Source organism: Ochlerotatus camptorhynchus, unplaced genomic scaffold, assembly GCF_037179485.1.
Source record: "Ochlerotatus camptorhynchus isolate MF236.1 unplaced genomic scaffold, CSIRO-AGI_Acam_v1.1 ptg000232l, whole genome shotgun sequence".
NCBI classification, from domain to species: domain Eukaryota; kingdom Metazoa; phylum Arthropoda; class Insecta; order Diptera; family Culicidae; genus Ochlerotatus; species Ochlerotatus camptorhynchus.
The window spans coordinates 4,310,316-4,323,402 of NW_027040722.1; the positions used below are offsets into that span (position 1 = coordinate 4,310,316).

The 13,087-nt window shown below is 44.2% G+C and overlaps 2 non-coding genes across 2 annotated transcripts; both read left to right on the forward strand.

Moving 5' to 3' along the window:
* The first annotated feature begins 237 nt into the window (after positions 1-237).
* TRNAS-AGA (transfer RNA serine (anticodon AGA)) lies at positions 238-319 on the forward strand. Its single transcript has one exon. It is a non-coding gene; the product is annotated as a tRNA-Ser (tRNA).
* A 1,163-nt stretch (positions 320-1,482) lies between these two features.
* On the forward strand, positions 1,483-1,564 carry TRNAS-AGA (transfer RNA serine (anticodon AGA)). Its single transcript has one exon. It is a non-coding gene; the product is annotated as a tRNA-Ser (tRNA).
* The last annotated feature ends 11,523 nt before the right edge of the window (positions 1,565-13,087 follow it).

Genomic DNA, 13,087 nt, shown 5'->3' on the forward strand with positions numbered 1-13,087 from the left:
AAAGTGATGTTAATTGGATTTTGTATGTATGTATGGAAAAACAGAAAAATGGGAAATTTTGAGTTGCAACAGTATTGCATGAACCGGATGATATATCATATCGCAACTCAATTTTTTTCGCCAACAGCACTGTTTGGACTCACTAAGCCAGACCCAGGTGATAATCGCTTATCGCTGAAAGACGTCGTTTCAGTGGGTGGACTCTCCCACCTACCCACGTCGTGGCCCCCCCAGCAAGCAGTCGTGGCCGAGCGGTTAAGGCGTCTGACTAGAAATCAGATTCCCTCTGGGAGCGTAGGTTCGAATCCTACCGACTGCGCTAAAAGCGGTAATATTTTGAATCAATCAGCGAGAATTAAAATTTCTAGTAGGTTGGGGTACAATTCAATTAATTAATTCATCAACAAGCGATTTTCTAGTTCTTTACTACTTGCTTCAAACCGAGCCCCAGCGATTCCATACTCATCCGAACGTCATAAAACTCAGTCAACCATAAAAAGTATATTAAACAATGTTCAACGCCTGCTTTTTTTCCGTCGATCGGATTTTTCGTGTGCGCTCTTCCTCGTCATGAGGTTGCTTTTTATTATTCTATTTGCTTATTCCCATATTGAGAGCATCGCCTGCCACACCGCTCGCTCGCTGGCTGGCTGGCTGACATCGTCTCGGTTTCGGTCTCTCGCGGTGTGCTGTATCACCACACACAACACCGCACTCTCTCCACCACATCATCATAATCAAAGAGCCGTCCGTCCACTTAGGCTACCGCTGACTGCGTCGTTTGAATCGAAAATCACTTTGGCGTTGTTTTTAGTCGTTCCAAAACAAAACAAAATTCAAATCTCAAATTAAGCTGCTCGAACACGGCTGAGAAGCGCCCCAAAGAACGATTGTCGTCAATTAAAAGATAATTTACCGAATCGGAGAATCGACTTTCCCGAAACTTTTCTTCTACGCCTTAGCATCATCACATCGCAATAGGCATTCAAATTGGGAAATCTTCGGCAGAAACTCAAATTTCCTTCGCCGTATATCTAATAGACTCGTATCGAGCTCTTGAATTCATTACACAAGATGTGGGTACAGATTTTCCATTGTGTTCGGATCCCTTGGTTTGGAAAGCGGAAAAAAAAATAACGAAGCAAAAGAACATAATTCCATTGAAAAACGAGCCATGCTGTGCAGCACTGAGAAACTCTGCTGCTTCTGTGTGAGCGAGCAAGCAAGCAACCTTATAACATATCTATCGACGACGGCGACTCAGTGCTTAACACCGACCATCGAGTCAAATGAGGGCACAAAGTGAAATATAAACATCTATAGCAATAACAACACCAACCACCCAATGCCAATCGCACCAACACCAAAATATGGTGTTATAGACGGAGTTTGTGCCTTCCTGTACTATATATAGAGCTGGAAAATCAACTCTGTGGTGGGATGAAACCTACAGACGCACGTTTGTCAAAGGTTTTATAAGAAGCAGTCGTGGCCGAGCGGTTAAGGCGTCTGACTAGAAATCAGATTCCCTCTGGGAGCGTAGGTTCGAATCCTACCGACTGCGACACATTTTTTAAACAGCAATCCAACCTATTTTTTATTTAACATTTTTCATTGTAATGTTTTAACATTTTGTCGTTCATTGAATAACGTCTGCAAACAATAGCCTAACATGCATAAAACTTCATCTCCGATTTCAAATCAAACTCCTCAGGTACACAAGTGAGTGGCATCCATTAGCTACTAGCAGCTCGCTTTGTTGTGAGATATTTCGTTTGCGTTACATAAAAGTCAGTTGGACGGGCTTTGACTGTGTACGTGTTGGATGTTGTTGGTTTGTTGGTGCATCAGCTGCTACACTGCACTCGCAATGCAATGCCCCAGAAGAGTTTGCTTCAAAAGGGTACGTCGTCGTCGTCGGTGTCTACCTTTCCTCTGTGCAGTGCATGCAAAATGCATGTCAGTATTGGTGGTACCGCGGTGGTTGGTAGATAGCAACCATCAGCCATCCAACCAACCAACCAACCAACCACCAGCAGAATACATGAAAGTGAATCTCCGTCCGGTACGGTCCCCACAAGCAAGCACGGTCGTTTCAATGTCGCGAACATCTGATGGAATGTGCTGAGCAGTAGGTAGCTTGGCCGACAGAGCCAGCAGAAATCGCATGTCTGGTCTGCTAAACGGGGGAGCATGATGGATGGTTGTTCAGTATGAGACGGGAAAAAGTTTACCTCGATTGGATTCGAATTGATGCTAATCGGAAGTGTTGTTGGCTGCCGTTTTATGAACTTGTAGAGTTTGGTTGTGATTTGACTACTAATTTGTATTGCAATTGTAAATTTATGTCATGCTGTTAAATTCATTTTACGATTGCAAAATATAACCTCTTTCGATTATCTATAAGTTTCTGCGTCACGATGTGATGGAGGAGAATGGTACTTTTGTTCCCTTTAGCGGGAGAGCGCACAGTCAGTGGCGGGCCTCCATGCAAAAGTCGGACAAAACCTAAAATGTTTTGGAATCCGGCAGATAGGATAAACAGGTAGAACTTATTTCCAGTGAAATCGGATTATGGCAAGTTATTTTTATCGTTAGTGGCCGTCTATATACCACGTGGGGAATGCAGAATGGGAGATTTTCGAGTGTAAATGGTCCATGATTTGTTTAAATCGTTAAATTGATGGTCTGGCAAATGACTGGGATAATGCGTACCACCGGTACTTCGCGTACTTGAAGGTTATAAAATAGACCCGTCACGCAAGTGAAAGTGGTCCTTAGCCTCTTGCCCAGTAACTCTTATCCCTTCCTCCCCGCGGCGCCGGCTGGGGTACGAGTAACCTTAGGTAAGATCGGGTAACCAACCCCGGTGGGAGCTTTGGTCGTATGCTGACAGGGAAGGGGGAGCTGCATCCTTTTCGGAGTATGTGCTGCCGGCAACCGCAAGTCAGTCCCATCTGCATTTTTATCAATTTTGAGTTTGGGTCGTCATTTAGCTTAACTTTTCATGTATTTTAAGCTATGCTATTCAAAAAAGTAAGTTTGTTCTAGAAAAGTGGAAAACATCACCAAGTCAAACTGTTTCATAGTGGAAAGTAACCGCAAGTCAGTCCCATTAGAAAAAAAAATACGAATTTCACGAAATAATCAAGAGAACAACGTCATAATTTTGTTTTAGCTTTGTTTATTAAGTAATGCTAATGTTTGAATAGCATTTCCGCTGGAAGTTTTCGAAGCGTTTCTATGCATTTACGACTAATTGTCATATATCCAATGCGATTTGCTGTCGGCGTTGATGAGTGGTGTAATAACTTTAAGCAAAGCAGCTTTTCTTTCTGCAGGTATTCCTTTGGACGAAGCCTGCCGTTTCAAGGTGTTTTCCAAAAGAAATCCGTCACACTGAATCTGCTTCATTTGCTTTGACTCATCCCATAGACATGTTATCACAGGAAGAATCTTTGCGTGTTTTCCCACAAACGTTGAGAAAATACAATGCTTTAAAACCCATCAAACCTTGGTAGTTGTATCACCTAGAAAACACATATACTGTTGTTAATATACTGAAATGTATAATTTTATTTGTCAATCATATTTTACTCACCTTTTGTAAATCAACAGAAACCACGGCGCAACCGGATTGCACATCAACGCCATTTTTTCGGTACGCGTCTCGCGACATAGCTGCCGAATGCAAGTGCTGGATATATCTTTCGCATATCGAACAAGACTCAGTTTCGGCCGAGGATTCAACAGCATGTTCTGATGTTTTTTGATGCTGAGTAGCAGTAGTGCATAGCTCACATTCTTCGTGACCCAACTTGACAATGGAAATGTTCATCTCCTTCAACATACGGCAATAGAATGGGTAGCTGACTTTTGGAAAGTTTTCTGTATTGAGGTAGTGCTCGAACATTGCTTTTTCAGTCAAGTCGGATGGTAAATAGTGCATGCTCACGTCTGTAATGTAAAATGGTTGGGTTGAAGGAGTTGATGTGCACCACTACCGAATCTCTCTTAGTCGTATCTCGGCTGTGCTTCCCTCGCTGTGACAATCTTCGGTTTCCATCCTAATCACCAGCGACGCATCGGTACACGACATTTCTAAAATAAATAAATATATAATAGATACATGTGTTTAAATAGAACTTTCGGCAAACTTCAACAGGGTACACGACGTTAGGCATACGGTCGTTAGGCATACGGACGTTAGGCATACCCAAGTAGCACATGTTGTCACATAAAAGTTGCTGCCACTATTGTGTGACCAATTTATGTGTCATAACATCATTACAGTAACCATGAAGGCAACAGTAATGCAACCAAAAAAGCGCAAGATGTGAGAAGATATGTAACCAATTCAATGTTTCAAAACTAGTTACACAGTAGTAACGAAATATCAATACATATTGGATTACATACAAATAAGTTAATTTGTAACGTTGATTAACTTTAGTTTAATTTCGACGATGAATTTTGTTTTTCAGAGGCGTTTTGAGGCGTTGATAAAATTATAATAATCATTAGAGATATTTGCAACGAAAATACGTACCAGTGGAAAAAAGTAGAAGGGTCTGTGCCTAGGGGCACGAACGGAAGCTTCGCTAGTGGACGGAACAAATGTAAACATTTAGTTCTTTTAATTGATCAATCATCAATTATCTTAACTCTTTCCGTTTTTTATTTGTAAGCGTATCAAATTTGTAATATTTATTTCAAAGAGAAAGTTGATGAAGAGAATCCAAGGGACTGTCAACTTGAGTATTTTCGATTCATCTACCCGGCTTTAAAAGGTGTATTTTGAAATATTTTATTATTTATGAATTTTTAAGTTTTGTGCATTTTGGTATTAAAGTGTATTCAATTCACCCCCCACATGATTTCCTTTGCGAATTATATGAATGGGGCGGGGCGGAAAGTATCGTTTGTGCAGAATATGTAAAAAAGGAGGGACTTCGAGAGATGGAACTCGTGGGAGCTAATTTTCTCACAAATTTGATTTTATTGGCTTCTGAATATACACCCAAAGCGAATTATTTCCACTTCTCTCAAATTCTATATGGATTTTTAACACTTCCTACCAGCGTGTTCTGGAAAATGGTCGGACGATGATTTATCTCACCAATACATTCGGGCCTACAATTCCACACCTTCTATAGAGACCAGGTTGAGCCTTGATAGCTAGCTGCTTGCGGGAACTGATGACCTTGACAAATGTCCAAATAATACTCTTAACAAATTTATGGTGGTCCTGAAAAGGACCGCTTTGTAGTGCTGGTTTAGTAATGCTGAGCTGAGCACGACGAGCTACTGATTCCGATCCTAGCCTAGCGATGGGACTTCTTCCTCCTTCTCTATGGTTGCTCATATGAGCTCTCCAGCTCGCTGCTTGCAGGCAACCTTTCGTTGTTGTTGTTGTTGAAAGCACTCCTGCTGCTGCTGCTACTACTGCTGCTCCTGAACTGGACACCACCACTTACGGTGATTGAATGAGCACCGTTCAGTGGGACCGCATCGAATTCGATTTTTAAGTCTGTGTTAGGGAATGCGCTGTTTTCAGACATTCGGTGATAATTTTGATCACCATTGCAACAGTTGGACATTTGGTATTTTTCAATAGTGACCTATTGAAAATTAACTAAGTGTTCATTTTAGCAGATTGGTAGATAAATTTCCAATCGTTTGGCTTGTTTAGAATTAAAATCTATTTGCTATTGGTCGAAACCAGACCTCTTTTCGTAATGCTGTGCATTTTGGTTTTTTGAAATTGCGTGGATTCTATAGATCCTGTGGAGATCTATCTAACCCTAATGTATGTGTTGGTAGAGGGAAAAATGTAAACTTCGCGGGAGACGATGTCTTAACACTCGAAAGCAATTTTGTGAAATACAAAGTAAAACAAATCCTAGCTAGTTCTGTATGATGATTTTGTTTGATTTTATTTATTTATAAAGTCGCCGGGAAATACCAGCTGGCGATTTGTTGTTTTTTTTATGATAACTCCTTACTTGAAAACAGGCAAAAGCTCACAAACAGACTGCTTTTTCATGGTATACAGTGTGATAATTCAATAATCAATAAATTATCTCAACATTTAGTGGCAAAACACTCATAAATTTTGGTAACATACAAAAAATTCTATATTCCACATTAAATTTCATACGTAAGCGCCGATTGAAACAATCTTTTCGACGTCACTACAAGGGTTATTGAATCGTGTGGATTGAAAGCCGAGGAAAAACTAATTGCACCATTATATTCAGGCCTACCATTCCACACCTTCTATAGACAGGTTAAGCCTTGATAGCTAGCTGCTTGCAGAAACTGATGACCTTGACCAATGTCCAAATAATACTCTTTAACAAATTTTTGGTGGCCCTGAAAAGGACCGTTTTGTAGTGATGGTTGAGTAATACTGAGCTGGGTGTTCAACACGGATGAGGCTGTCGAGCTGTATGTCGTTTGGAGCGAGGGTGACACGTTTGGCATAGATGACCGACCCGCAGCGACTCACGAAGAGCTACTGAATCCGATCCATAGCATAGCGGTGCAGCTTCTTCCTCCTTTGATGGTTGCTTATGTGGGCTCTGCAGCTCGCTGCTTGCAGGCAGCCTTTCGTTGTTACTGGAGAACAATTTAAAACGCCACACGCCGAAAGCACTGCTACTGCTGCTACTAATTTCGACGACCGAACACCACCACACAGTGGTGTGGTCGTTGGGAGCGTGTGGTTCTGAGTATGGCGATGAGTGTGCAAAATGTTACGCAATTCCATCCTCCCTATTCGCACGCGCCCGAGGATCGGAGGCGAATGTCACTTCTATTTGTTTCGTCTACTTACTACTCTCTGACGACTGTGCTGGGGAAGCCGCATATGCATGTAGTTAATTGGTGGATTTGTTAGTTAATTCGACGCTTTTGGAGAATGCTGGACATTTACCAGTTTTCCAATAGTTTTTTGTTGAAAATCAACATTCGGAAGCATTGTTATCGATGCGTAGCCATATTTCTGATCGATTGGTGATAAAATTATTGAAATTGGACCAGGGGCAGCTGAATTATTAACGTTCAAAATCTTTCTTAATTTGTTACATGTTCCATTTTCGGTTTTCACAAAGTGTACCCCCATATAGAAATCAAAGACGTAGTCCTACGTCAAAAATGCAGTTTCATATTTACGGTGAAGTTGGGAGTTTTTTTATTGATAAAATAAATGTGCCGTCTTATATTTCAATTGATTCATTACCATATTTTTGGTCATAAATGATTCTTAGAGAAAAATCTTCTGTGTAAAATCAGTTTGAGAGTTACACTTCTAACAAAAAGTTTCATGATATGAAACATTACTTGAGATTATAAAGAAAACTCGTTTCTATTAGTTTGTCCTTAAGGCTCAGCTTTCACAATTTCATCACCATTAATTAAATATTTTACCATTTGGATAAATAAAAAAGGAACAAACAATTAGATTACGATTGGTGAACATTTTAGAGCGGCAGTGTAGCTTAAATTTTCCCAGATCATAGAGATTACATATGTGTTACCATCTGGAGACATGCGACTATTGAGGTCACGCTGAAACGAAAATGCAACTGTAATGCGGCATACAATAGTTGCCAAGTTACATATTCGTAAATTTTCGGTCGCTATTTTGTGGCAACTCAGTTACAGTTTAACCAATTGCTAACATTAGATCAACACAAAAAGGTTACATTGTGTCATCATGGAGACCAGATAAGTCGCATTTTATCTCAACATCGCGACAATCTGACTTTAGAGTTACTAATGACCGTTGTGTCACATTAATGTGTCCTATTACTTAGAAAGTCATGAGGTAACTTCATGTTGACTTGATACGTAACTGCATATATTTCATGTTTACTTTTATGTAATAATTGTGTAACATGTTTCTCTTTCTCTCTTATAAAAAGATGTTACTGGTGCTACTTGGGTACGGACGTTAGGCATACGGACGTTAGGCATACGGACGTTAGGCATACAGACGTTAAGCATAATGTACGATAGGCATAATGGACGTTGGGCATAAAGGACGATAGGCATAATCCACCCGATGAATTCCAGAAGGATGATAATGGGGACCGTCTATTGATTGCTGACATCGGTGGCAATAATGAAAGAGCCTTAATTTTTGGAACTCATGAAAACTTGCGACGTTTTGGACACGCAAAGTATTGGATTGCAGATGGTACGTTTGCCACAGTTCCTTGTTTGTTTCGGCAACTCGTCACTGTTCATGGAAGTATCGCTTCCTCACATCTGCAGACGGTTCCACTAGTTTTCATTCTGATGACAACAAAAACAGAATCTTTGTATCGAAAAGTATGGCAGGAAATCCTGGAAACAGCAGGTATGTTTTTTGTTATTGAATGAAAAATCACAGAATTCACCATTCTTCATTTCATGAGCTGTTCTTTGAGGAAAACCTTTTCTTCTTTGAAAATTGCAATATGTGTGTAAGAATATAATTACAACAAATGTTTGTTTTTTTTTATTATTTCTAGATGCGATTGATATCAAGATATGGTTCAAAACTATGCTGAGTTTTCATTGCCAGATTACTTAACCGCTATCACTACTAATCTTGGATCTACGTAAGTATGTAGCTACGTCACTTATGATATGATAAATAATGGATTCCAAACTGTGCTTATTAAATAAACTATGTTTGTTTAACTTGTATCATTTTTTATTCAACGCTTAGCCTAATTTAAGCATTGTTAACCATGCTCGAAACAGGTTTCTAGAGTTGCACAGCAGCAAGATATTTTATGCCTTACGTCCATTATGCCTAACGTATATTATGTCTAACGTCCATTATGCCTAATGGCTTTATGCCTAACGTCCATTATGCTTACGTCCGTATGCCTAACGTCCGTATGCCTAACGTATTGATGCTTAATGGGGTACACTCCTTTCGGCAAACTTCAACACGGTCGATATTGCTATCCGTTAAATGGAATATGCAGCTTTTTGACGTAGAACTACGTCTCTGTCGACTTTACTGGGGTGCAAATCAAAAAATATGTGTGGTGAAGCAGTGTTATGTTTTGAACGCTTGTAACTTGGTCATTTATAGATGAAATTTAAATCCAAATACGCCAATCGATAGGATATATTATAACAAACCTGCTGAAGTAAATATTTTTCTAACTTTTGAAAAATGTACAAATGAAAATTTTATTACTGTTTCCATGAAATAAGCGTTTTTACCAAACCCAGTCATCATAATCGAGTACCACTTGGTTGCACATCGTTCTGAAAAGATATAAAACAGCACTGGTGTCGCGTTTCTGCTCACATTCGCTGCCAGACTGTTGAGCAGTTCAGTCGATTTAAATTCTCTCTAGTTTCGTTCGTTCGTTCGCAAGTCGAATTAGCTCCGCGTTGTGTAGTGACGCTCTCGCTGACCCAGCCATGGGTGAGAAATCGCGCGGTAACGCGAGTGCCGGTTTACCGGGTAAACAGACTCTCCCAGGAGACGGCGCGACCACCGAGCCAGCCCAGAAGAAGCAGAAGAAAACCCCATTGCCCATCCCGACAGGCGTTGCGGACCCGCAGCCGGGGCCTCCCGGAACTAAACGACCCAGACCTGAAGACAGCAGCGCCACCGTATCAGCAGCAAAAAAGCTGCTGAGCAACAATCCGTTCTCCGCCCTGCAGAACGGAGCGCAGCCGCAGTCGGACCCTGAGACGGTGCCGAAAAAAGTTAAGTTGCCACCCTTCTATGTGAAGGGCTTCCCTCCCGGGCTATGGGAGCAGCTGGATTTCTACATTAAGCAGGGCCTTCGCTGCACCATTCAACGGTGCACGGAAGGCTACAAACTGATGGTCCCGGCCGAAAAACACTTTAACGCAGTTCAGGCCCTCTTGGACAGAATGAAGCTGGAGTACTTCTCCCACGACATCGAGGCCACCAAGCCGCTGAAAGTGGTGCTGCGCGGGCTCCACGACATGGACACCACCACCTTAATGGACGAGATTAAGGCGAACGGCCTCAAGCCGGTCGAAGTCCACAAGATGACCCGCAGCAAGGCCATCAAGTATCGTGACCAGCTCTACCTGGTCCATCTGGAGAAGAACTCCACAACCGTGAAGGATCTCCAGACGACACGCACACTGTTCCACATCGTAGTGAAGTGGGAGCGGTATAAGCCCACCCACCGTGGCGTCACTCAGTGCTCGAACTGCCTATTGTTCGGGCACGGCACCAGGAATTGCCGCATGGCCAGCCGCTGCATCAAATGCGGCAAAAACCACAAAATCGACAACTGCGACAGCATCGAGGAAGCCACTCCCACATGCGCCAACTGCGGTGCCGCCCACAAGGCCACGAGTAAGGCCTGTCCGAAGCGGGCCGAATACGCCGAGATCCGGAAGAAGGCCTCGTCCAACAACCAGCCCGGTCGCAAGAAGGTTCCAGAAAACAACGCGCAGAACTTTCCTCCGTTATCACCGGTCCAATCACGGCCAATTCCAGTGTTGCCGCCGCTCCCGCTCAACCAACAGTTGGCTGCCGCTGCAGTACCCGGTCAAGCCTCCGGGCCATCGACGGATCCCCCTGCTCCGGGATTGGCCGGTACAACCGGCGAAGCTACAGACGATTCTCCGCTGTCAACGGATGAGATCGTCACACTGTTGGCCCAGGCCATCATCATCAAGCGCACCTGCGCAACAAGAACACAACAGCTCCAAGCTATCATCTCCTTCGTCGCTAATTATGGACCGTGAACCCATAAAGATCGCCAACTGGAACGCTCGCTCCGTAGGGGCGAAAAACATTGAGCTTGCAGACTTCCTCCGCAAGCACGACATCGACGTGGTCCTTCTCACCGAGACCCACCTCAAGACCGGTGACAGCTTCTGGCTGCCCGACCACAGCATTGTCCGGCTTGATCGCACCAGCTCCAGGGGGGGGGCGGTGTCGCGGTCATCATCAAGAAAGGCATCAAGTACTGCACCCTACCCCACTACCGCACTTCCATCATCGAGGCCGTCGGCGTTGAGGTGGAAACATCGACCGGAAACGTCCGGTTCATCGTTGTCTACTGCCCCCGGCAATGTACCGTTAGCAATGGTACAGCACAGCAGTTCAAGAACGACCTTGCCATCATAACCCGCACCAATGCCCGCTTCGTAATCGGAGGGGACCTGAACGCCCGGCACGAGGCCTGGCGGAACTACCAGCAGAACCAAAACGGCCGCCTGCTATTCGACCATTCCCAGCATGGTCTCTATTCCGTCTGGTTTCCGGACGAACCAACCTTCACATCACCGGAGGGCAACCCATCGACGCTGGACCTGTTCTTGGCAAACACCAGATTAGCCAAGCCGGTTGCCGTCAACGACCTGAGTTCGGACCACCAACCGGTGCTGACCGAGTTGGGCTACAACGTGGCCCCTGCACCGTGCCAGCGGAAGGACTACCATCGAGTCAACTGGGTCCAGTTTCGACGCGTGGTCGACCACCACATCGACGACAACCCACCACTCGACACAGTGGAGGACATCGACCGGGCCCTGGAGGGTCTCCATCAAGCCATATCCGTGGCTGACGAAGAGTGCGTTCGACGAGTTCCTGTGAGGGGTAAGTTTCAAGCAATTGATTCCCACACCAAACTTTTGATTCGGCTCAGAAATGTTCGTAGACGCCAGTTTCAGCGGACTGGGGATCTGCAGCGTAAATACGAAATGGTCGATCTGAATCGGCAGATCGCTTCCAGAATGGTCTCAATCCGGAACGAGAGTTTCGGGCGGCTCGTTCAGAACCTGGACGACCGTTCCAGACCATTCTGGAAGGTTGCCAAGGTGCTGAAGTCTCACCCCAAGCCCATTCCACCACTTAGAGTCAATGACGAACGGCTTATCACCAACGAAGAGAAGGCCAATGCAATTGGGGAGCACATTGCCCAGTCGCATTTGCTTGGCTCTACAATCCCAAGTCCACTCGAGAACCAGGTTGTGCAGTGCGTCCAGACGTTAGATACCTACCCTTGTGCCGTCCCTCCAGAAGAACGGATTACAGAGGAACAAATTTGCTCAGCGCTGAAATATAGTAAAAACATGAAGGCTCCCGGGTTTGACGGAATATTCAACCTAGCGTTGAAAAATCTCAGCCCGAGGGTCCACTCGCTGCTGGCTGCCATCCTCAACAGATGCTTGGAGCTGCACTACTTTCCAAGCATCTGGAAGGTGGCAAAAATCATCCCGATCCGCAAACCTGGGAAAGACCCTTCACTACCGTCAAGCTACAGACCGATTAGCCTGCTCTCAGCGCTGAGCAAGCTGTTCGAAAAATTGATCCTCAGCCGACTAAACAAGTTTGTGGAGGAACATGACATTCTTCTTCCGGAACAGTTCGGGTTCCGCAAGGGGCATTCCACCAATCATCAGCTAGTGCGGGTGATGAATAACATCCGAAGTAACAAAGCTGTATCCAAGTCCACAGCCATGGCCTTGTTAGACGTCGAAAAGGCGTTTGACAATGTCTGGCACGACGGACTTATATACAAGCTTTGTAACTCCAACTTTCCACCATACCTTGTGAAAATCACCCGTAACTATCTCCAGCAAAGGTCGTTCAGGGTGTCGTTGAATAGTTCCCTTTCGGGACAATTTCCGATCCCAGCAGGTGTTCCGCAAGGGAGTCTGCTGGGACCACTGCTTTACAGCATCTACACGTCGGACATCCCTCCTCTAGGAGACGGTTGCGTGTTCTTTCTGTTTGCAGATGACACCGCGATAGCCGTCAAGGGTAGGATGCCTCGTGAAATTACGAACAAGCTGCAACGATGCCTTGACACCTTTACTGATTATGCCACCTCGTGGAAAATCAAAATCAACGCCTCGAAAACCCAAGCGATCATGTTCCTTCACAGACAATCACCAAAACTTAAACCGTCTCCCTCCTGTACCGTAATAATGGATGGTACAAGGGTCGAGTGGTCCACTGATGTTACTTATCTCGGGATGTTGTTCGATGAGAAGCTCCTGTTCCGCTCGCACATAGAGAAAACCCTAGTTAAGTGCTCCGCCTTGGTTAGGTGTTTGTATCCGCTCATTTGCCGCAGAT